Source organism: Canis lupus, chromosome 26, assembly GCF_048164855.1.
Source record: "Canis lupus baileyi chromosome 26, mCanLup2.hap1, whole genome shotgun sequence".
Taxonomy (NCBI): domain Eukaryota; kingdom Metazoa; phylum Chordata; class Mammalia; order Carnivora; family Canidae; genus Canis; species Canis lupus.
In genome coordinates, this window is record NC_132863.1 from 3,926,911 (window position 1) to 3,949,551 (window position 22,641).

Sequence of the window (22,641 nt, forward strand, 5' to 3'; positions counted from 1 at the left end):
TGTCCTGGGGTCAGTGGTACCCAATAAATGAAGAGTGCCCCTGTAAGCCTGCTTCGCAACAGTCCCAGGAACAGTGGGGGGTGGGGGGAGATGTTCTTTAATATTCCAGTTAGGAATACCCTGCATTGCGTTATACTGACAATTCAGGTCATGGAATTCAGGACTTGGAACTCTGAATTTCCTAAGAGTTGAAAAGCTTCCTAACATTGAAAAAGACTGACAAGAAATGAAAAAAATAAAAATATGAAGATGAGGTGCTTTTAAATTAAAAGGATGCTTAGAGAGAACATTCCTGCCTTTTCTATGTGCCTTTTCTATGCCAGACATTATTTTAAGCATTTGTACATATTATCTTATATGAGTCTCACAACAGCCTTTGGAGACTAAACTAATGTGGAGTTATTCCCATTGTACAGATGAGAACATTGAGACACGCAGAGGGCAATGTGCCCCTGGCCACACAAACCAGAAAGTGGCTGAGCCAGGATTTCAACATGGCATCTGCCTCCAGGGTGTGCATTTATTTGCCATGCTCTGCAGATGGAAACGTTGAGAGTGAGGAACACTCTCTTCTCAATCCAGGAGGCTTCAACCCTCCTCTGAGATTTTATTACAGAGTCCGCTCAGAATTTCCCAGGACTGATTTCTGGCCAGTAGGCCATCCATATCCTGAGTGTCTCCTGCGCAGCCCCACACCCACACCCTAATTTCCCCACCCCCCTCACCCTCCCTCTTCTCATCTGGAGATGTATTGACTGCTCACCAGTGCACCCAACAGGAGGTGGCTGGAGGGAAGCCAGGTGATGGTAGGCAATTGGGAAATTTGGCTAAACCTGGTTTCAAAACTATTTGGTAGAGAAGATGCTTGAAGTTGATTTATAAAGTGAAGACCTGGGATAATTTGAACATTTCCATTATACATCCATTACTTTCTAACTGGAGGTCTTGGGTCCCATGGACAACAGGTCCACAAACCCCTAAGATTGATTGGGAAACTGCGTCTGTATATTTTCTTTGGAGAGTATCTTTGGTTTTCATTATATTGTCAAAGAGCTTAACCTTAAAAGAATCTATAATCATTATTTTCTTTGTTATTCAAACTTGTGGATGAATGAAAGTATATTGTGAAATAGGCTTGGTGGCAAATAAAAAAATCCTTTGGGGTAGCACAGTAAGTTTTATTGTTTCTTACCAGGAGTCAACTTAGCCTTTTCAAAAACCCATTGAACTTGGAATCTGAAGACTGTGGTTATCATGCCAGCTTAGCCATTGACCAGCCTGTGTCCCAAGGATAGTCTTGTACTTCTCAGTCTCAGCCAGCTTCTTTGTGAAGGAGCATAACAATATCTATCTGCCTTACCTACCAACCGTAGTGGTTCAGTTGTAGGTCTAAAAAATATGTATGCCTTGGGAAGTAATTTGACCCTAGGAGTGTTCTGGAGTTGATACACAAAGCTGCCCTAAGCTTTGTAGAGTGATGAAGGACAAGAATTCATCCTGCCTCACTGAATACCCCATAGATCTTTCACTTCCATGAAAGGTGGGCATTGGAAAGACATTCACTTGTCCTTCCTTAGGTTGGAAGTTGGAAAACACTACTGTTTTCTCAGATTGCAAGGTGTCTGGACTCCCCAGTGACCCAAGAGCTGTGATATATGGCTGGCTGCAGAGAGAGGAAAGCCTCAATGCTGAGGGCATGACAGGGATTGTGAAAGGCTCGGTCTCCTTCATCTTCTGGAGTCATCCTGCTTGGCCATGGCTCAATCCCAAGTTATGATTCACACTGACTATGGAGGAGTAAGATGGAGTCACACTACCTGGGCTGGGCCTAACCTTGCCCAGAAATTATTAACCATACAAGGCCACTGCTTGCACACTCAGGCTTCCCTGGCAACAGCTGCAACCCTGAAATGAACTGCCCATGCTCATTCATTTCAATGGCCCAAAAGTCCAGTGATCAATCGAGTCCCTGTTGAAGAATCCCCTTTTAGACCTCATAATGCTTCAGGGTTCTCTATTTGAAAAAATATATATTCTTTGGTCTGGTGGCTTTGTATCACTAAGTCTAATGACTGTTTCTATTTAATTTTCAGATGCTTAATTACAGTGGAACTCTTCAACACCATTAAATTAAAACAAGCTACTAGCTCATTCTTGATTGTGGCCTGGCATACTTCCAAATGACGTTTACAGCAATATCAGATATTTAATTTATACCAAACATTTTGTTAACTTCAGAACAAAATGGGAAAATGCCTTCCACAAATCCAATTGTGAGTTAGGAACACTTCAACTGGGGAGAGGGTAGGTGCAGCGCATCCCATCTGCTAATGAGCTTTTAGCGTTTCAAGGAGACCAGAGTCCCTTTGCTTGTGGTATAATGATTTTCCAATTTGGTTTTCATAAGGACTGCTTATGTTACATTTTGTGAAAAGTAATGAAATTACTTATTTCTTGTAATCATGGTCTTATTTACATGGTCATGTGACCGAGCCTCTATTATTTGGACTTGGCAAATGAGCAGACATGCCACAAATCCCTGGCCTTTTGGTGTGGAAAGCAAGCTTTTTAGGTGCTACAAACCCCTGCCACACAGGTACGGTTGTATGAAGGAAGTTACAGCCAACATAAGGCCCCTGTAAGATAATATTCTTTGGGAATGGATGTTAGGAGTTAGTTTGTGTCTTTACAACATCAGTCATATGGGTATTGTTTGCATCTGACAGTTTTTCTTTTAAGATTAATGTGCTTATGAAAACCTTGTGCGTTACTCTACCAGGCAAGCTTGAAATCCATCAGCATTACCATCGGAATGACACAATGCTGGGGGAGCAAACCAAATGACAAACAGAATCTGGTTTTCAGAGGCCAGTGTGTGTTGAAGAGAAATGATCTGAAGCCAAATTTGGCCTCCTTCCATAAATTCCTCCTGCTGCACTGTTGGCACGGTCCACAGAGGGCGGGGGTGGGGGAGGGCAGATGAACATGGAAGGGGAGACAGCACCTCAGGGAGGGGCTGTCAGAAAGGAAGCATGATTGATTGAAAAACTTGGGCTTTATAGCAAACAATAATGATATGTAAAACTAGGTTGGGGAGAAAAACTTCATGAAAAATGGGACTTTTTCTGGATCATTAGGGAAAGTCATTTCTAACATCACCATTTCACATGCAATTGGTGATGTGCAGTTGAAATACGGGATGGGAAAGTTCAACATCTAGTTGATTTTGAGGAATAGGAACAGAAAGAGGGGACAGTGGCTCAAGGGAAAGAGGATTGCAAAGAACCTCCCTTTACATTCAGCAAAGGGACACATGAGCTCATGAGAAGATGATGGGTCTTTAGGCTACAAGGAAATCAAATCGATGGCCACCTTTAGAAATCATAATGTCTGTGGAAGCAGGAGATGTGTCAGCCCCTTGCAGGGCTCAGGGAAAACAATCATATTAAGATGGAAAACGGATGCCAGGCCCAGCAGACAGAATGGCAGGAGGTGCTGGCAAAGCCCCATCCCAGGCATGTGAGTTGACAGTCCACTAAACTGTGAAAGATGAGGAGATTCTCACCCACCCCTTCCCATCATGTTGACTACCATCTTTTTTGACTTCAGACAGTTTTGCTTCACCCCAGCTTGGCCAGATCCTGCTTTCTTGGCTCAGAAAGTGGGTGGCCACAAATGGAAGAGAGAAGAGAGCAGCCCTTCTGAGTTTCCTCATTCTGTAGGCTTTCTCAATCCCAAATCACTTCCAAATGCAGCAGCCCCAGTGGAGCGCCAAGAGACCTGCTGCCTGCAGCCACCGCACTTCAGAGATGTGATGAATCGGTGGAACCCTAAGGCAGCCGTTGCCGGCAGAGTGGGCCAAGAGGCTGTCACTGCTTGGGGGGAGTGAGAACACTGTGCAGCGGCGAGGCTGGGTTTTTGCACCATCCTGGCCCAGGCCAGCCCTCCCCAGCACACACAACTGGCTTGGGAGAAGCTACAGAAGACCAAGTGTCTGAATTGGATGGTAGATCCAAGAGTGAAGAAGTTGGAAGTGGCAGAAGGAGGAATCAGAGAGCAAATTTCATCAGCTGCCTGGGACATTCCTAGACATCAGCATCCAGGGAGCCCCCTCCCAGCTCCAGGCCCCTGAAAAGCATGTGTGTGAGCACCTTTCAGACTGACTACCCTAGAAGGGACTTCTCAACAGGCTGCATGCACATCTCCATAACTTTCAAGGAAAGCAGAGAGGCTCCATGCCCCTGGGCTGCAGCCCTCTCTCCGCTCCCCAGCTGTCTCATCTGCAAGACAGATGAGGGTCATCCTGTGTGCATTTGCTGGGTGGGCTACTTAGCATGTCCAGAGGGTTTTGAAAGCAGAAATTATTTTAATGCAAAAATGTCTTCACCTTGGCTTCTCATGTAACCGGAGCAGATTCCTCTAACTAGCTGCCCCCAACCCTCCACCCGACAATTTCCTTCCCATGGAGGTGGCTGTCTTCAAAGATGGTGTTATAGGGAGAGGCAATGGTCCAGAACTCAGAAAACCTCTGTCAGGTTCATTTTATTTTAATCTGCACGTTCTTAAAAAAAAAAAAAAATCTACATGTTCCTTGGGAGGGAGGCAGGCAGGCAAGGGGATATAGTGTTCCAGGATCCCTGTCACTCACCCCCAAGCTTTCCCTGAGCACATTATTAACAACCAGCACCTCTATCTTCATCTGTAAAATGGGACCAATGCAGCGCCCATGGAAGCAGAAGGATGGCTGCAAGAATTTATAGGTCACTGGGTTTATTTATTTATTTATTTATTTTTTTTTGTTTTGTTTAAAGATTTTATTTATTTATTCATGAGAGACACACACAGAGAGAGAAGCAGGCTCCATGCAGGGAGCCTGATGTGGGACTCAATCCCAGGTCTCCAGGATCATGCCCTGGGCCAAAGGCAGGCGCTCAACCACTGAGCCACCCTGGCGTCTCAGGTCACTAGGCTTTAAAATCATCATTATAGACCTAGTCTACCAACAGAACATAGGATATTTTTTCCCACTTTTACTGAAGTATACTTGACACTTTAACTTATTGTGTAAGTTAAGGTGTGTAACATGTTGACCTGATATATTTTTATGATACAAAATGATTACCACCTCCATCCCCAGAACATGGGATTTTTCAAAGAGTAAAGCTCAAACACTGGAAAAATGGATAAGTCGAGGACATTGAAATGTCGTTAAATGGAGCATCTTTTTTCATGATGGTGATACGAATTTCTCTATTCCATTCTAGTGACTTAAAACTTTTGAGAATTCAGTATTTCTTTCATTCTCAACAAATAAATCTGTTTCCTGTTTTCACCCTGTAAAAAGGCACCATACATCAGTCTGTTCTTCTGTGGTGCTGTAGAGGGGTCTAGAGGGGACATTATTCTATACCACCACACCACTTCCCTTCCCTGTTTTTTTTTTTAATTTCTTATTGGTGTTCAATTTACTAACATACAGAATAACCCCCAGTGCCTGTCACCCATTCACTCCCACCCCCCGCCCTCCTCCCCTTCTACCACCCCTAGTTCGTTTCCCAGAGTTAGCAGTCTTTACGTTCTGTCTCCCTTTCTGATATTTCCCACACATTTCTTCTCCCTTCCCTTATATTCCCTTTCACTATTATTTATATTCCCCAAATGAATGAGAACATATAATGTTTGTCCTTCTCCGACTGACTTACTTCACTCAGCATAATACCCTCCAGGTCCATCCATGTTGAGTCAAATGGTGGGTATTTGTCATTTCTAATTGCTGAGTAATATTCCATTGTATACACAGACCACATCTTCTTTATCCATTCATCTTTCGTTGGACACCGAGGCTCCTTCCACAGTTTGGCTATCGTGGCCATTGCTGCTAGAAACATCGGGGTGCAGGTGTCCCGGTGTTTCATTGCATCTGTATCTTTAGGGTAAATCCCCAACAGTGCAATTGCTGGGTCGTAGGGCAGGTCTATTTTTAACTCTTTGAGGACCCTCCACACAGTTTTCCAGAGTGGCTGCACCAGTTCACATTCCCACCAACAGTGTAAGAGGGTTCCCTTTTCTCCGCATCCTCTCCAACATTTGTTGTTTCCTGCCTTGTTAATTTGCCCCATTCTCACTGGTGTGAGGTGGTATCTCATTGTGGTTTTGATTTGTATTTCCCTGATGGCAAGTGATGCAGAACATTTTCTCATGTGCGTGTTGGCCATGTCCATGTCTTCCTCTGTGAGATTTCTCTTCATGTCTTTTGCCCATTTCATGATTGGATTGTTTGTTTCTTTGGTGTTGAGTTTAATAAGTTCTTTATAGATCTTGGAAACTAGCCCTTTATCTGATAGGTCATTTGCAAATATCTTCTCCCACTCTGTAGGTTGTCTTTTAGTTTTGTTGACTGTATCCTTTGCTGTGCAAAAGCTTCTTATCTTGATGAAGTCCCAATAGTTCATTTTTGCTTTTGTTTCTTTTGCCTTCGTGGATGTATCTTGCAAGAAGTTACTGTGGCCGAGTTCAAAAAGGGTGTTGCCTGTGTTCTCCTCTAGGATTTTGATGGAATCTTGTCTCACATTTAGATCTTTCATCCATTTTGAGTTTATCTTTGTGTATGGTGCAAGAGAGTGGTCTAGTTTCATTCTTCTGCATGTGGATGTCCAATTTTCCCAGCACCATTTATTGAAGAGACGGTCTTTCTTCCAATGGATAGTCTTTCCTCCTTTATCGAGTATTAGTTGACCATAAAGTTCAGGGTCCACTTCTGGGTTCTCTATTCTGTTCCACTGATCTATATGTCTGTTTTTGTGCCAGTACCACACTGTCTTGATTACCACAGCTTTGTAGTACAACCTGAAATCTGGCATTGTGATGCCCCCACCCTTCCCTGTTGAATGGTGCATTTTGGATCCATAACATTACCCACCCATTCTTCAGGCAGCCTTGGTGAATACTTAATGTAAGTGCCCGCTGAGCAGCTGGGATGAAGGCCAAGTCACAAAGTCAACTGAATGAAAGGGGGGTGGTCAGTGCACAAACATTGCCAGCAGGAGGGTAGATTGGTCCAGCCTTTGGAAGAGGAACTGGACAGAATGTCTGAAGGTTTGAAAATGGGCCTCCTCTTTGACTTAGGAGAGTCTCTTACACTGACTTTATACCATCCCCCAGAATCAGGTGCCCACTAGGTTAGCTACAAAAATGTCCATATAGCATACCCCCGGCAGTGAAAGAATGGCACCAACCCAAGTGTCCAATGATTGGAAATTGACCAAACTGTAATTTGTCCATTCAGTGGAATAATATGCAACCAATAAAAATGATATCCGAAAACTAATATGTGGCAAAGAAATGAGAACAGTGCTGGTTTGGGGGTGTGAGATAGGGGATGAACCAGGCGGGAGAGAACTTTATAGATTGGTAGTAACGCCCTACACCTTAGTAGGGGTTTATATTACACAGGCATATGCATTTGTCAAAAGTCCATGAATGGTTCACCTAAGATCTGTGCATTTCACTGCATGTAAATTTCCTTAAAGAACTATAAACAAATATTGACCTCTAGTTAATTACATGCATGCTGAGGTGTTTAGGTGAGAAGTGTACTGCCATCTTCAACTTACTTGAAATCTGTAAAATAAAAAGATTGATGGGTGGATAGAATGATGGATAAATATTTAACAATACAAATGCAGGAAAAAAGTTAATTATAGAATAAATGGTAGATACACAGGTCTTTACCATCTGTAAATTCTTTCCACCTTTCTGTGTACTTGATAACTTTTATTTAAAAACAGGGGTAAGAAGGCAGATAATGATATTCATAGTAAATTATTAAAATATGTTTGATTTAATTCTGCTTTTGGTGAAATGTTAAAGAAGTTATTTCTGAATGTTGGTTGTAGAAATGATTTGCTTAAAAAAAAGAAATAATTTGCTTCTCTTCACATTCTTTGACAATGTCTGTGTGTCAATTCCTAATCAGAAGTTGCTTCTTATAATCCCATTTCTCCTACTACTCAAAGTGAAAATTGAGGCCAGGGTTGCCAGAAAATGACTTGGACAGATTCCACACTGTGTGTCTCCTGAGGGCCGCTCAGGACTCTCACTGACAAAGGTCAAGGCCATGGATTTTGCCATCACAGCCACAAATAAATGCATCTTTTCCCCATGCAGTTTCTAAAGACTCAGAGGCATGTTGCTCACTTGTACATGTCATTTTCTTTGAAACCAAACTACAGGTGGCTTCGAAATACTCATCTGAGGTGACATGACAATACCCTTCACACTTGAATTCCGAACAGCTCCACGTTGTTACCAGTATGATTCCAGTTCTATTTCTCCTTGATTTTTCCAAGGGGAACGGAAAGCCATGTTCAATGTGGAGCACTGGGCAGGTCTAGAGCTACTAGACTAAATGTGCTTAGTGAAGCTCACACTAAGGAATGGTAAGGTTGTCATAGATCTCCTAAGATACAAGATGAATTTGCATATGGTGTAATTTTTTTATGAATACTGGAGAGGACATTAATAGTATTTTGTAGCCCGACACTTCTAAGAGGACTCTGAACATTCCTCTTCTTCTTTTGAATTACTGGTACAAATACCCTCTCATTTTAACTTTTAAAATGTTTTACCTCACATATCTAAGGAAAATTCTATCGTCTTGGTATATGTTTATGTGAGTTTAAAATGCATAGTCATGTAACCACAATCCTAACCAGGATGTACCTTCTTTTCTTTCAAGAAACATACATAAATATTGGAAGTCTCTGGCTATGGCAGTTCTTTCGGATATTGCTTTTCTGATCATTTTGTGCCTGGAGAAGTAGAAGCCAGGGATAGGGATGTTGTTGGAATGTCTTTGCTGAAAAACAATATTTGAAGTACTGTCTCGGGAATGATCATCATCTTCTTGAAACAACAAATAGATATCAGGGAAAATAAAATAAATAATAATATTACCCCAAAAAAGGTAGATATCAGGAAAGGAAGTTAATCAAGGTGTGGGGTGGGGAAAAACCTTTGTGAGCAAATGAGATTAACCCTGTAGCAAAACAAGTTCAAAATCAAAATGATGAGCACAGCTGGATGGTGCTGTATGACAACACTGATGTTTGACTAAAGCATAAATGTTAAAGCCACACTCCTTGTGCTCCAATCTTTTTTTTCTTTTTCTTTTTTTTTTAATTTTTATTTATTTATGATAGTCACAGAGAGAGAGAGAGGCGCAGAGACACAGGCAGAGGGAGAAGCAGGCTCCATGCACCAGGAGCCCGACGTGGGATTCGATCCCGGGTCTCCAGGATCGCGCCCTGGGCCAAAGGCAGGCGCCAAACCGCTGCGCCACCCAGGGATCCCTCTTTTTTTTCTTTTTACAGTTTTATTGACATACAATTTATATGACTCCCCCCCTAAAAAAAAAAACGCTGCATGTATTTAATGTATACAATTTGATGAGTTTGTCCAGTCAAATCTTGCTCTGCCACTTACTAGCTGTGTAACCTTGGGGAAAGCACTTAACCTCTCTGTGCCTAGGTGTTCTTATCTGTAAAAGGAGGGTAATAGCATGTAATATACATGTCTGGATTCAGTCACACTGAAAATAACATTGGAAAAGGTCAGGAGAGGGAAGATTGCATCTACTTCAGGCAGCTTTTCTTTTTTTTTTTTGTTTTTGTTTGTTTTTGTTTTTGTTTTTGTTTTTGTTTTTGTTTTCAGGCAGCTTTTCAATGGAAAAGTCTAACCAAAGAGAGGGCCAGTGAAGAAAATCCCAAAAGCTTTTGCTCCGAGGCAGACAGGAAGCCAGTTGGGCAGACATCCCCTTTAGGATGGTTAACAAACCACACATGCCCACTCACCTTGTGTAGAGACAGAGCTGGCAAGGCAAAGGCTTCATAATGTTAGGACATCTGGATTCCTACCTAGGGACACCTTTCCTCCCACTCTTCAACTGGAATGGGGAAGCGGAGGAGGGTGCCTCTCAGGCAGAAGCACTCTGGGCTGCCTAAAAATGCTGACTCTGAATGAAAGGCAGGTCCCTAACAGACACATTACATTCTTATTCAGGACTGCAGACTCCCTCACCAAAATTCCCCAGCTTAGGAGAGGAGGGGGAACTTGTGCTCATTGCTTATCACATTTCTCTGGATGCTGGAATCTCAAATCTCACTAGAGTTTCAAAGACAGTTCCAGGAAATTGTTCTCAGCATTGTGTTGTGGGGTTGCTATTGGGTTGGCCCAGTTCTGTCATTGCTCCCAGCCCAGGTCCCTCATTCCCATCCCACCCACCAGCCTTCTTCCCACAGCCCCCACCATGGACCACAAGACTCACATCCCACCAATTGCTCTGCTCAGGCAGTGGCCTGGGACTCCCTGCCCCACCTCATTCCTTCCCATGGTGCAATCCCATTCTCCTTCAAGTCTCTGCAGGCCCTGCATCCCCTAAATCCCTCTCCAAACTGAAGAATGATGTGGGGGAAGGCAAGTAAGGCATTCAGCCCAGGACCTGGACCGGGAGGCCACCAGGGAGTGGTAGGGATGGGGGCACCCGGAGCCTGGACACAGCAAGGCAGACAGGCTGCCTCAGACAGGTTTTCAGTACTGTGTTTCTTTCTCCTAGGTATCTGGGTTAGAAGACTTTCTTATTGAGAAATTTCAGTTATTACTTCACCTAACTGTAGTCACATCAGACGAATATGTTCCTGCAGGGCTAGAGTAAGAGAGAGGTTATGACCTCGGAGGTGTGTGTGTGTGTCTGCTTTGAGTTCCTGGTTACCAAAGCCCATGTTTTTTTAAATAAGAAAACTGACCTCCCAATAAGTCAATCAGAAATTATCCACAATGCTAATGGGGAGGTGGGCAGGGGATGATAGATAATTTAGTGATGGGCATTGAGGAAGGCATATGATGTGATGAACACTGTTATAACCATCTGTTATACACAGATGAATTATTGAAAACTGCATCTGAAACTAATGATGTGCTAGATGTTGGCTAATTGAATTTAAATTTTAAAAAAAGTAATTATCCATAGTATGGCATTGTGGCATTTTTACTTTATTTGACAAATGCTTTCAAACTAAAGGCAGCATCTAAGCAATAATAGGCCCCCGTTAGGTAGAGTAGCTCAGGTTTTTCAATGCTCAGATGAAAACAGATTGGTCAAAAACAAAACAAAACAAAAAAAAAAGAAAACAGATTGGTCCAAATTCCCAATTACTAATTGGACATCTCGTCCCAGGTATCCTGTGGGATTGAGAACCCCCTATAAAGGATGATTGCATTACTGGTGTTCTGTTGTTTATTGCTGTGCAGCACTCACCCCACAACTTAGTGGTGTGAAACAATATCCATTGTGGATCGACTGATTCTCCTCAGGGATTCTGTGTGTCAGGAATTTAGGCAGGGCAAGAGGAAGGTGGCCTGTGCCTACCCTTCTACACCTAGGTCCTCAGCCAGGAGGATTCAAATGACTAGAATCTTCTGGAGGTGTAGTCCCTCCTGAGTTTGCTGCCCAGGCTGGGGTGACTCCAAGAACAAGGCAACTGACCGGAAGGCCCAGGGAAGGCCTCTCCTTGTTGCTCGGGCTTCCTCACAACATGGCGGCCTCAGGAGGTCTGGACTTCATATACATGGCTCAAGATCCAAGTGTTCCAATGCACAGGTTGGAGGCTGCACAGCTTGTCAGGACCTCACCTCAAAAGTCCCATGCCAAAAAAAAAAAAAAAGGTCCCATGGCATCGCTTTCACACATTCTGTAGATTACAAGGAAGTCAGAAGCCCACCTAGGTTCCAGAGAAGAATACACAGACCTTACCTCTCCATGGAGGAGTTTAAAAATCTGTGGCTGGAAATAAATAGATAGATAGATAGATGATAGATGATAGATAGATAGATAGATAGATAGATAGATAGATAGATAGATAAAAATTTGTGGCTGGGCTCCTGGGTGGCTCAGTTTGTAAAGTGTCTGCCTTCAGCTCAGATCATGGTCCCAAGGTCCTGGGATTGAGCCCCAAGTCAGGCTCTCTGCTCAGTGGGGATCCTGCTTCTCCCTCTCCCTCTGCCCCTTCCCTGCTTGTGCTCTCTCTGTCTCTCTCTCAAATAAATAAATAAAAATCTTTAAAAAATAAAAAATAAAAATCTGACCATGTTTTACAACCACCATACCTGCCCTTGTGAAGTTTACAGTACACTAAATAGATACTAGTCTAAACATGAATGTGAATCCTTAAAATTATAGGAAGTGCTAAGCAGGAAAAGAACATATGGCAATCTCCTCTGCTACTGTGTTTGTGCTCCAGGTACACCCCATGCTATTATAATCACTTTCTATCTAAAAGAACCTCTATCAGTGAAATATTCGATAGAGTCCAAATTTGGACTCACCATTTCTTTCCTTGCCTCCTTCTCAAGATGTCATCTGGGATGGGGTAGTCAGACAGATCTCCCTCAACTCCTACCTAACATTATGTGGTGCGGCTAAGGGCATCACCAGCTGGTTTGGCTGAGGTATGGTTCATGGTGGCCCCCTCTGGGAGCCTTGCTGGTGTCCTCTGCCAGTGTCTGCTCCTGGGGAGCTCACGGTCTTCCCCTGACTCTCCCACAATCAGGTGGTCTGCCATTATTGGCTCAGCAATGCTGACTCTTGCTGGGACTGCCCCCTTCCCCTGCCCCGTTCCTTGCTCTCAATCTGTCTTCGGTCTGGTTACTTGCCCTATATTTCTCATTTACTGGCATTTTCCCCTTGCTAGGTATAAATTCCCTGGTCACACATCACTGTGACCATTTTAGAACACAGCTGCAGGGGTGCCTGGGTGGCTCAGTCAGTTAAGCAGCCAACTCTTTATTTCAGCTCAAGTCATGATCTCATGATCTCAGTCCTGCATCAGTCTCTGTGCTCAGTGGGGAGTCTGCTTAAAGATTCTTTCCCTCTGTCCCCCCTCCCACTCACACACATGTGTGCATTCTCTCTTTCTCAAGTAAATATATAAATATATTTTTTAAAAGATCATAGCTGCAAATTCTTTGACAATTTCCAATGAGAAGCAGTCTCTCTATCCTTGTCCCTTGAATCTGGGCAGATTTATGGCTACTTGGATCACTCAATTATAGCTGAAGTGTGGTTTATGTGGTTCCTGAGGTCAGGTTATAAAAAATGATGAGAGCTTTTCATTGTCTTTCTGGAATACTCACTGTTAAAAGCACAGATTGCCACGTTAGAAATTGGCTGCCTGGAGGCAGCCGTGTCAGGAGGAAGCCCACACCGCATGGAGGAGTCACAGGCAAGTGCTCCAGGCAACAGCTCCCATCCTTCAGCTTTGCTTCCCAGGACTAGACATGAGAGCAGAGGTGTCTTGAGATGATTCCACACCTCTGAATTTTGAATCTTCTTAGTTGAGACCTCAGATGTCACAGAATAGGGACAAGTGATCACCTGGTTCCCTTTCTGAATTCCTGACCCACAGAATCCTTGAGCATAATAAAATGGTTGTTATTTTATACTACCAAGTTTTGGGGTAGTTTATAGGCAACAGCAGGTAACTGGAACAATCGCCACCCCCTTGGGCATATGAGGACTTGTGGTTTCTTCTGTGCCATGCAGAGGCCACGGGGGATTGGAAATGCACAGCCAGGGTCATCTATCTGGCCACCTCGCTTCCTGCTGCTGCACCATGCATTCTTGCACCTCTGCAGCCACCAAGCCACCCTGCGAAGGGATCTCTATCTGGCACTCAGAGTGGGAAAGGAAACAAGTCCTCTTGCCTTTAGTTTAATCTTTCAAAATATTCAACACATCCTTGGCAGGATTTTGTTCAGAAGTAGAAAACCAGAATATTGCACCTGCCTCCTCCCCTGCCCCCATGCTAATATGTGTATCAGGGATCCCTGGGTGGCTCAGCGGTTTTGCGCCTGCCTTTGGCCCAGGGCGCGATCCTGGAATCCCGGGATCGAGTGCCGCGTCGGGCTCCTGGCATGGAGCCTACTTCTCCCTCTGCCTGTGTCTCTGCCTCTCTCTCTCTCTCTGTGTGTGTGTCTATCATAAATAAATAAAAATAAATCTTTTTAAAAAATAATATGTGTATCATCCTTTACCTTATTTTTCTGTTGCATAGACTTCCCTCATATATGTCTTGCAATTGCCTCTCTAGCTCTAACTTACAGTGAAACTTCATGACGTTCCCCATGATATGCTGATGAAGCTAAAGAAATTTAGAAAATATTTGTGCCCCCTGCCCCTGCCAAAGCCTAACTTTCAGTATTAAAGTCGGGAACTAAACCATCTTCCCTGATCTGACAAAAGCTGGACATTGACTCTTTGTGCTGGCATTCTTGTAATGATCCTAACCCATCCTGATACAGAATTGGAAGGATATCACAAAGAGCAGAGCTGCTGATACATTCACAAAGACCACCCAATAACTGAAGTTACATTCTCAACGTGGATAGGTACCCACACTGATAACTCTTCCTAGTAATAATCATAACACCACCTTACATTGTGAATCATACCATTCAAAATGTGACTTTTCCAGTAACCCTCTTGGGTTCCCTCCCTCCTCAGGAGCTTTGTACTATCACTTTGTTATCACTCAATAAACCTTGTTTGACTGCCTACTGCTCCGTCTGGTCTACATCTTCATTCTTCAAAGCAACGTGACCAAGGACTGCGGACACTGAAGGAGAAAAAGTCCTGTAACACTTATGGGGGCTCGTCTGGGATCTCCACCATTGTTGAGGACAACTAGCCATGAGTAGTGGGCAGCAACTCTCTCTCTCTCTCTCCTCATTTTGTTTGATGGAACAATGGGCACCCTTCAGCCATGTAAGAGTGATTAGCACAGATGCCATTCTCAAATATTGGGTGACAGGCTCTCTGGGCTCCTTTCCAACTGCTCCCCCAACAGAAGTTGGGAATGTCATTTTGGTAAGGACTCAGAACTCCTTTCAGGGCAGATCACTGGATGTGAAGGACCTAGAGAAAACCAAGAAGGGCCTGACCAAGGCCACCCTTTGGACATCCAAAGGCTCTTGGAAGGACCTGGTTCCTTACTTGCCCATCTGGGAATCAGAGACACCCTTCTACTACCCTTTCCTTGGCTGATTTCTGCCCTAGGAAAATTAATGGGAAACTGCATGATGGTCCCCTGGACATTCTCTTGTGAGTGGTTCAAGTGGCCTCTGAGGGATCTCACTCACAGTTCTCTGTTACAGTGAGGAACAGTCTCCTGTTTCTGACTCCTCCTATCCTGGGTATTACTAGGACACCACTCAGACTGGCTACACCACCTATGTGAAAGACTGGCCAAGCAGGGCAAAAGAATTAAGATCTAAGGGATTTTCAACTTTTCGGTTCCACCATCCGGGCTTATTCCAGGTGGATTTCTCCTCCCTGGGTGCTCCATCTTATCCCTCCACGTAGCTATGCCAGACAGAACAATTCTAAAAGATGATCAAGTGGTTGTACCAGACAGAACTATAGTCTAGTGTATCCATTGACTTCTTAGAGAGTCTTAAGGGTGAGGAAACTGGAATTGCTCTCTGAGGTAGAGCCAAGCCTGGGAAAGCGCGACTACTTCCAACCTCACAGAGAGGACAAGGGTTCTGGCTGTCAGTCACATGAGTAGCTAGGGCCGCATATCAAGAAAAGTGAGGAACTGAGGTGGGGGACACCTTTTCCTCTCTTCCCAAATCTGTGTGATCATCTATAAGAAACTGAGGTAAGGGATGCCTTTTCCTGTCTCCTTGTAGATGGGTAATTCCCTGACCAAGACCCTTACTCCTTTAGAGTCCGTTCCTGGCACTATAGGCTAGAGGAAGGATATGAGACCCATAAATCTTTCAATTGCTTGGATGTCTTCCTGGTTTTAAGTGGGCGAAGGGAACTCATTTTCTTTTGCTCTGGGGCATGGCCATAATACAAGTTGGAGATGAGACGTGGCCATCCGAGGGACTTTGCCTTCTTGGTTTGGCTCATTTTCTTTTGATTTGATATCAGCAATGTAGGATTGATACCAGCCTCCTGGCTGCTCTCTTCTGGACCCTCTTCCCCTAGGGTGGGGAGCATACCACACCCACATCAAAAGTAGATAAGCAAATGGAGTCCGCAGGGGAATCTCCACCCCTGGCTCCATCCTTCTTAGGGTAAGATTAGGTCTCCTTACATGTCCTGCTCTATCCTGGAACTTCTGCCAGTCCTCGAGGGCTTTCTCATCTGCAAGAACAGGTAGCGCTCAAACAGAGACCAGAGGAGGTGCTGCTATAAGACCTGAGATGAGGAAGGACCTCACAGTTTTCCAAACTTGACTGGTAAAGCAGACTCTCACTGAAGCAGAAAAACGTGGGGTTCTGGTCACTGCTCACCTTAAGGATCCCACAACTTTCCTTTGTCAGAAAGGTTTTTGGGGCATAACAGGACAGTGTCACTCATGGATAGGAGGATATGGAGAAATAGCATGCCCACCCTATCCATTGATCAAGGATACCCAGATGGCTGGCACCCATCTATCAATGTGGAATTCAGAGTAAGAAAAAGCTTTTAAAGCCCTTGCAAAACTGAAAAAGACTCAGAAGTGATAAAGGCACTTGGGAAATCCTTTGGTTTGACCTCCCCTAGTCCCTTCAGTGATAACAGAGGAAGTTCCAAGGTTTTGGACCTTATCTATTACTTACACTGCACCTAAAGACCTCAGTCCTTGGAAAAGTGAAGTAACACAAGAAACAAGTCAAAATTGGGTGTCTCTACTCCCTATTTCCTTACTCCAAATTAGGAACACCCTCATGAAAAAGGGGTTGAGCCCCCTACAGGTCTTATATGGGAGACCCTTCCCCATAAATGACCTACTGATAGACAAGGAAGTCTTTGATTTAATAAATCATTTCATCCCTCTTGCAAGGAGCTTCCCAACTGCCAGCCCCAAAATAACCAGCCTGTCCCATTTCACCCTTGAGGACCAAGTGTTTTTTAGAGGTTATCTGGGAAGGCCCACATACAATGATTTTAGCCACTCTAACAGCAGTCATAGTGCTTAAATTTGAAGCCTGGATCCACCATTCCAGAGTCAAACCCTGGTCCCCCATATGGCCTAACAATAAGGAACTGAAATACCTCTCTGTACCCAGAGAGGACCTCAAACTAGTCTTGAAGTCAAGACACAGGTAAGTCTTCATAAAAGTTCCCTTCCCTATATCCCATCAAAATCATAATCCTTATTGCATTCCTTTCACCCGCCTTCTCCTCACAGTATGTGGGGAGTTCAGTAAAACTTCCTCTCTCTCGCAAGGATCCCTGACTATACTCGATCTTACATTGTTTGGGCTTTGCCTCCTAAATGCCTTTAATCCACTTTATATCTTCCAGAATAAAGGTCATCAAACTCTAAATGGTGGTTCAGATGGAGCGTCACAGGATGGTCAAACCGGACATCTTCAGGGGACCCCTTGATAGGTCAGGACGGGAGGAACCCTGACGGCCACCCCAACCAATAGCCCTGACCAGCAGGACGCAGCTACAATCGGCTATCGCTCTTTTTCCCTAACAGCAGTTAGGGTTACCTCTTCAGAGTGGGGAATGATGAAGGACAGTTGGAAGGCAGGCCAGCAGGGACAAGGGGTCCTTTCCTAAGAAGAAACCACCCTCAAAAGGATTTTACAACACCCTGGAAGGAGCTGTCCAGCCTTTCCCATGTGATAGATAGACCACAAAAATCTGATTGGATGATAGGTGGAGGGAGGGTTAATGAGATTAAAACAGCCTGAGAACTTTACCTCACATGTGGTTCCCCAGCCCATAGCTCCCCACCTTCGTAGGATGGGGACTTGGCCACCCGTTCCCTGCCCCCTGGCTCCTGCAGCCCTCTGCCTAAGGCACTGACCTGGTCTCAACAGGCAGGAGGAACTGGAGCCTGGGCAAAGAGAGGTTAGGATGAGATGTGCCACTCTGTGGTGTCTCAGGGCAGGGCAAAGTGGCAGCCATCACACCCCAGGCTGGCAGCATCACGTGTATTGGATGTGTATGTTAGTAGGGCCTCTTGCCCACTGCTGATCCACCATGTCTCGGCATTGTGGTGGTTATAATTGCCTGGGGTCTACCTAGTAGCTCTGGGCTGGGCAGTGGACCAGCAGGAAGGAACATCAACTTCCCTGCTCCCAGTTAGGGTTCCCACATTTTTCTCTTGCACTGGGTGCTATAACTTGGTGCCAGCCCCACACACTCTTTGGTCTGTATCAGTTTGGAGGTTTGTCACAAGGACTCCATTACTAATAGTTGTTGAAATATTGACAAGTTTCTAATAAGCAACTTTTCTTCATAAACTAGAGCAGATTTGAGCTTGTGCAACTTGCTTGCTTTCCTTGAGGAAGAAGGAAAGGGATGGAGCCACAGCCTGCCTGTTGACCCAGGAGAGAACCTGTGGCACAAAATCTGGGAGGCACAGCTGGTGCTGAGGCTAGGGGGGGTGAGCAACGGTCTCTTCCAGCTGCAGCTGAGGTCAGAGGAGTGTTGGGGTGTATGGACTCCAATCCTTTTGGTGATTGGGGAAATATTTTCAGTGGAATGGAAGGAGAAACTGGATAGCAAGAGGCCAAAATGTTGTCAGAGTGAAGGCATATATGAAGCAGAAAGAATAAGAGAGAGCAAGAGTCAAGCAAAGATTTCTCTGAGATAGAGAAAACATAGACCCAGAACAGAGACAGCCACAGATAGGAAGGAGAGGATGTAGTAAACACCGTGACTTGAGTCTGGGTCAGAGAGTTGCCTGCCCCCATCCACACACTTGCCTTGGCTGCCCCATGTTCTGTGCCCCATGCCCAGTGGCCATTACCGTGGAAGTACAAAGCCTGGCCATCTATACCATCTTGGAACAACTGAGAAAGACTCTCCTATTGTGGAGCTAGCTCCCTGTCAGCTGGCGGAGGCCATCCTTGGACCTGAGTCAGGGCTCCATTCTTCCCTCTGCTCACTCCCATTTCCTTCCCTACCCTCCCACACACTTCAATCCCAAGGGCACTCCTGAATGAACATCTGGCATGCTACATTCCATCTCAGAGCCGGCTCCCTGAGAAACTCTCCTGCCCTGAGAAACCCTGCCCATATCTAGGCATGGATGGGAGGTCAACCTTCTAAGAAAGACCTAAGGTACAAGTAATGAGCCATTGGTCTCACTCAGCCCACTGACTCTGAACAGCAACCTTCCTAAGCTTTGCATTCCCAGATCTCCACTACTAGTTTGTCACCAGCCTTTGGGAACCCCTGGACCCATAATAGGGTCTCTCAACATCCCCAGGGTTGGTCATGCTGGCATACCTGGGTCACTTGAAAATGAAAGCTGTATGGAATCAACTGTGTGCAACTGAACTGCTCAAGTTTAGTGACACTGAAATTCCACCTTAAAACTGTGGCATTATCAAGAATAATGCCAATGTCAGGAAAAAGAAAAGAAGTATAAATAAATTCAGGCTATCTACATTTGAGTTATGTCCAGAACTCATACACCAGGCCTGAATGCTCTTGACTCACCAAATGATGGCACAAAGTCTGCTCAAGCCAGATACATATATATATTTGAGAAAGGGAGTGCAAATGAGAGAGAGAGAGACAGAGAAACAGAGAGAGACAGAGAGCACAAGTAGGAGGAGGGGCAGAGGGAGAGGGAGAAGCAGGCTCCCTGCTGAGTGGGGAGCCCAGTGCAGGGCTCCATTCCAGGACCCTGAGATCATGCTGTGAGCCAAAGGCAGATGTTTAACCAACAAAGCCCCCTAGGTGCCCCTCAAACCAGCTTTCTGATCATGTGGCCCACTGCTGATGGAGTTTTGGCACTCTGATATGCCCCGTTTCTCTGAGACTGAAGACCAAGGAGAGATGGTAAATTCTCCTTCATTTAGAGAAGGAGAATGCTTCCAAGTGACTTTTTGTTAAAATGCGTAAGCTTTCATCTGCTGGACACAAGTCATTCCCTAGGGTTTATCATCAACATGAGGAAGAATAAGATATAAAAATGCAGGCCAAGACACAGAATAAGTCTACTTTTGTCTATTAGGTTTACTTATAAATTCATTAATTTCCAAAAATAAGACCTGTGAAGAGCTCTATAATCTATAAGAAAAAAACAAACTTCAGAGAGCAAAGTGTGATAGCACTTGAGATACACCTGAGAAATACAGCAAATGTGCAATGAAATGTTATAACTCACAATTAAAAACAATGGGACATCAATACTTTCTTAGAATACCACTGATTTACAAGTGAATGAGACCCAATGCTGCAGGTGGACGGTGAAGAGATCTTTTGTATAGTACAGTTGGGTATGTATTGCCTTTCTGAAAAGCAGCTTTGGTGGTATGTGTCAAGGCCATAGAAATGGATACAGGAAAGACAGACTTATCAATCTAAGGAAATGATAGAACCTGTAAAAACTTGATCATAGGGGGCAGCCCGGGTGGCACAGCGGTTTAGCGCTGCCTTCAGCCCAGTGTGTGATCCTGGAAACCTAGATCGAGTCCCACCACGTCAGGTTCCCTACATGGGGCCTGCTTCTCCTTCTGCCTGTGTCTCTGCCTCTCTCTCTCTCTCTCTCTCTCTCTCTCTGTGTGTCTCTCTCATGAATAAATAAAATCTTAAAAAAAACAAACTTGATCATTCACTGCAACACAGTCTACAGTGGTGAAAACTGAAGTCAAAGTGTGCAACATTATGGTATTGGTGATAATTCATGGTGTGTCTACAACAGAATATGATACAATCACACAAAAAGGATCCAGTATATTTAGGTGGTAAAATAATAATTATTAAAAGTTCACTCTTCAGAATCATACAGCCTGGCTTCTACTTCACTCACAAGCCCATGTGACCTTGGCAAGCTGGTTAACGTTTCTCTGCCTCAGTTCCCTTATCTGTAAGATGAAGACAATAATACCATTTTCATAGGGTTTGGGCAAGGAAACAATGAGACAATACTAGAAAATGCTTGGGCAGAGAATTTGACATAGACTATGTACCCAGCAAATGCCATGTAATAGTGTCACTGCCATTTATCAACATGGAAAGATGCTCACTATAGTTAAGTGATTGAAAAGGTCAACACTGGGGATCTGGGGGGCTCAGTTAGTTAAGCGTCTGACTTTAGCTCAGGTCATGATCCCGGGGTCCTGGGATAGAGCCTCATCAGGCCCCATGTCAGGCTCCCTGCTTGGCAGGGAGTCTTTTCCTCCTCCTCCTTCTACCCTTCCCCTCCCTACCCTCCTCTGGTGCTCTCTCTCACTCTCTCTCTCTCAAATAAATAAATAAATAATCTTTAAAAAAATAAAAGAAAAAGTAAATACTACCTCAATTCAACAGATTGAGAGCTTATGAAATAGAAATAAAAGGAAGAAGAGAAATGAAAATACACATGAATATTTTTTGATGTATTGTGTTTTTTTTTCATTTAAATTCAGTTAGCCAACATAAAGTACATACTTTCAGATGCAGTGTGCAATGATTTATCAGTTGCCTAAATCCAGTGTTCACATCACATGCCCTCCTTAATGCCCATCCCCTATTACTCCATCGCCCCAGCCCTCCAACAACCTTCAGTTTGTTTCCTAGAGTTAGGAATCTCTCGTGGTGTTTCTCCCTCTGATGACTTCCCCTTCAGTTTTCCCTCCCTTCCCCTATACGGCTCTGAGCTGTTTCTTATATTCCACCTATGAGTGAAACCATATGATAACTGTCTTTCTCCAATTGACTTACTTCACTCAGCGTAATACCCTCTAGTTCCATCCATGTTGATGTAAATGGTGGGTATTCATCCTTTCTGATGGCTGAGTAATATTCCATTGTATATACACCACATCTTCTTTATCTATTCATCTTTCGATGGACCCTGAGGCTCCTTCCAGTTTGGCTATTGAGGACCTTGCTGCTGTGAACATTGGGGTGCAGGTGCTCCTTCATTTTACTACATCTGTATCTTTGGGGTAAATCCCCAGTAGTGCAATTGCTGGGTCGTAGGGCAGGTCTATTTTTAACTCTTTGAGGAACCTCCACACAGTTTTCCAGAGTGGCTGCACCAGTTCACATTCCCACCAACAGTGCAAGAGGGCTCCCCCTTCTTCACATCCTCACCAACATTTGTTGTTTCCTATCTTGTTAATTTTAGTCATTCTTACTGGTATGAGGTGGTATCTCATTGAACACACATGAATCTTGCACTGCTATGAACCTCTTTGGAGAATACTGGAGGTCATGTGGAACATTCTAGCACAAATATATCTTTTGCCTGTGTGATCTCAAATGAGGCTTTCTCATTTTCTCTGGAATAAATACTCACTTTCTTATTCTTTGCCTGTGTTGGGTTTCCTTGTGGTCAAGGGTAGCTTGCATATTCTTAGAGGAACCTGATGGTGAATCAGGTCAGATGTTTCTGGAAGAGGTGCCCTTTATAAACCAACATCTTATAAACATTCCCTTTATAAACAAACATCTTTGAGAAGCCCATGACTCCTGGCCACTGACCTGTGAACAGGTTAGAATACAGGCTATGCGAACAGTTCCATCCTCCATAGGGGTCATCAACCATCTAGAAATGACAGCTTGGAAAAGCAAAAAAGAACTTTGACCCAAAGAATAGCAGAGGAAACTCAAGATCTTCAAGGTTGCTAGCCTGCCTC